This window comes from Arachis ipaensis, chromosome B02 (assembly GCF_000816755.2).
Source record: "Arachis ipaensis cultivar K30076 chromosome B02, Araip1.1, whole genome shotgun sequence".
Classification (NCBI taxonomy): domain Eukaryota; kingdom Viridiplantae; phylum Streptophyta; class Magnoliopsida; order Fabales; family Fabaceae; genus Arachis; species Arachis ipaensis.
In genome coordinates, this window is record NC_029786.2 from 98701119 (window position 1) to 98704979 (window position 3861).

Sequence of the window (3861 nt, forward strand, 5' to 3'; positions counted from 1 at the left end):
TGACTTAAGTACCTGGCACCGGAGTTATCAACGTTTGCGTTTTTATCAAACATTTTTCGATTTCTTATAATTCTTAGTCTAACCTATTTATTAAATTAATTCAATAAAATTTTTTTATATAATTTTAAATATAATTTTTATTAAATATTTATTTAATATATATAATTTATACCAAAGATTTTTTTTTTTTACTTAAATATGCTATTTTTTATTATTTTTTTTATTGGACATACTTATAGCAGCAACAGATACAACTGCAAATACAACAATTTGAACTATGACCGTGCTCATAAAAAATCTAAGAGTAATGAAGAAAGTTCAAGAAGAAGTTAGAAACTTTGGAGGTCAAAAAGATTTCTTAAAAGAAGATATTCAAAAGTGTAACTATGTTAAATCTGTGATAAAAGAAACATTAAGATTATACCTACCAGGACCATTACTTATGCCAAAAGAAACAAATGAGAAGTAGTGCACTATATATGGCTACGAAATTCCAGCTAAGACTATAGTTTATATAAATGCATGGGCTATTCATAGAGACTCTGAAGCATGGAAAAATCCAAAAGAGTTTTATATATCGTGAGAGATTCTCGAAAAGTTCAATTGATTTTAAGGGTCAAGATTTTGAGCTAATTCCATTTGGTGGAGATCGTAGAATTTAGTGGTGCTTGGTGGAGTGCTATCCTTTGAGGTGTGTCAAAACGTGGTTCTTTTATGGGTTTTTAAACAACCGTTCGTATAACAGCGACGGTTTAGAGTTTAATTTGTTTGCACCAGTAGCTTTATTGGATTAGTGAAATTATTACAATTATGTTGTTTTCTTTTTTATTTTCATTGAAAGAAATTTTGTGTGAGGTATTTTTTCACAAGGAAGAATATGTATGTAATAATTTCTTAAATAAAATAGAAGTGTTTAAAGAAGATGTTAATAAATAAGACTAATAGCTATTTTAATGTAATTTTCTCAAAGTGAGATGGATAATCAGTTTTGTAGTTGTTACGGCCTGGCCCAAAACTCGCGCGGGTCGATCCGACCCGAGTTCTCGCCGGCCCGATGGTTCGCCCTCCACCCGACCCGAACACGTGTCCCGTACGGCTTGTGCACAGCCGTGTGACAACACCCTCGAGAGTGTGGGCCTGCCCACTGGAAGGGCCCACTACTGACATGTATATAAGGGGAGACTGGCTCTCCCCCCAAGGTACGTGACATTCACACATCATTCCCTCTCCGCCTGCACATATTCTGACAAGGGCGTCGGAGTGTCTTTGCAGGTGGCACCCCCCTTTTTCTCATCAGAAGTGCTCAGGACCTCGCTCACCCGGAACCAGGAAACCACGGCCAGACGAGCTCCTCCACCGTCCGAAGCATTGACCTCAGGATCCTAACCCGAACCGTCCGGTACCCGACCTACCGAACATTGGCGCCGTCTGTGGGGAGAAGACGTTCATGGATTTCGTACTGGTCCAGACTGGGACTGGTTCCGAGGTAGCGCCTCCCATACTCGGGGGAGGCGCCGTCGCGACGGAATCCCGGCAGCAGCAACGGTCGCCCACGAGGGATGCGACGCAGACTCACGAGAGACGCCCCTTCGGGGGGACGGGTGACAACCACGCCAGGATAATGCAAGAACTACGCCACAGAATGCAAGACTTAGAGCGCAGACTAGCAGAAAGAGAGCGCGACCAACGCTCCCCAGAGCGGAGTCCCACCCGTTCCCGTTCAAGAAGCCGCTCGAGGCGCACGCCGAGCCCCCATTGCGAGTCGGAGAGCACTGAGAAACGGATACGCCCCAGAAGAAGAAGTCGCGATCCCATTATCTACGCCCGACACGAAAGGCGGCGCGCGTCGAACAGAGGCAACGAGGAACGTCACCGCGAGAACAATGAGTCGAGAAGAACTGCCCGAGGACCTGTCATAATAGGAGCGACCCCTTTCCACCGCTCTGTGCTCGAGGTCCGATTACCAAAACATTTTGACAAACCGACAGACATGAAGTATGACGGAACACAAGACCCCCTAGAACACTTGACGGCCTTCGAGGCCAGGATGAACCTAGAAGGGGTGGGAGACGAGGTCAGATGTCGTGCTTTCCCGGTCACCTTAGCGGGCCCGGCAATACGGTGGTTTAACAACCTCCCGCAAGGCTCGGTGACCCAATTTACCGACATCATCCGCGCCTTCTTGGCTCAGTTCACAACTAGGATTGTCAAAGCCAAACACCCAATCAATTTGCTGGGGGTGACACAGAGACCCGGAGAGCCGACCAGGAAGTACCTGGACCGTTTTAATGACGAGTGCTTGGAGATTGACGGTCTGACGGACTCGGTGGCAAGTTTGTGCTTAACGAACGGGCTGTCAAATGAGGATTTCAGGAAACACCTCACCACGAAGCCCGTCTGGACGATGCAAGAGATGCGGACGAGGTAGCCAAGCAAACGGCCAGCCTCTTAGAAGCGGGATTCATCCGGGAAGTGGATTACTCGACTTGGTTGTCGAATGTGGTTCTGGTTAAAAAACACAACGGGAGGTGGAGAATGTGCGTAGACTATTCTGACCTCAACAAGGCTTGTCCCAAGGACTGCTACCCCCTACCTAATATTGATACGCTCGTTGATGCAGCGGCAGGGTACAGATATCTGAGTTTCATGGACGCCTATTCAGGGTATAATCAGATACCGATGCACCGACCTGACGAGGGTCCGAAGCATTGACCTCAGGATCCTAACCCGAACCGTCCGGTACCCGACCTACCGAACAGTAGTAATTGAATTTGATTAATTTTTCTGTCCTTTTTGTTTAGTAAAAGTTATACAGAGATTGACTCTTAAAAGTTCTCTATTTGAATATATATATAGTACTCCTTTTAAGTATTTTGTCCTTATAACACATATAATTGACACATTATTATTAGGAGATCAGCATATTTTATTATTTTTAGTTATCAATTAGTTATTATTAGTATTTTTAATAGTATAAGATTTACATTTTTTTTTATAATTAAATACTGATTAAATTTTAATAAAAATGTTACTTTCTCAGACTTTTTCTAAGTGAAATACTAACAATTAAATGGATGGGAACAATAATTTTTTGTTGATAACATATAAATAATTGATGTACTAGACACATGATACATTAGTAAACATGAAATATTCGGTGATATATTAAACAAAATTTTTAAATTTTATTATAGGCAATAATACATTAGCACAATATTAAAGAATTCGCGTATCCTTATTTAGGTTATATTGCATTCATTTTCATTTTTTAAAAAATAAACACAACGCAAACTTCATTATTTTGTCTCAAAGTTGCATACAAAAATTCCAGGATAGAAAATCAAATTGGATTATAGACTTTTGTAGGAATAGAAATAAAGGCAGCTTTTGATTTACCAGCGGTTTAAAGTGTAACAGCTGCAAAACATCATCAATTAGCGGCCATTTGGTTAAAATTACCACTAAATATGACTGATTTAGCGGCATATACATGAACCGTTACTAAATCTCTATTTTTGCAGCGGTTGGATCCAAACCACCGCTAAATGTCGTCAATATCACAACTCTCCCTATTTTGTCAGACAACTTCCAATACATTTTTTTAGATGCGGTCTCAAAAAGCCGCTGCTATTTATCGACATTTTTTTTTTGTAGTGATAAATAAGAGTGAAAATGAGTCAAGCTGAATTTTAGCTTTGACGAACTTAGTTTATGTTGTAAATAAATAATCCAAGCATAGACCTGTTATTTTTTATAGACTTTTTTTTTTTACTCGAGTCTAAGTTGTTTAAAGTCCAACAAGTCCATAAACTTATTTAAAAAATCTGTTTCATAAATTATAATAACTCAAAACAACAAATT

The 3861-nt window shown here is 40.6% G+C and overlaps 1 pseudogene; it reads left to right on the forward strand.

Moving 5' to 3' along the window:
* LOC107627786 overlaps window positions 1-662 on the forward strand; it is an 11059-nt pseudogene extending 10397 nt beyond the window's left edge.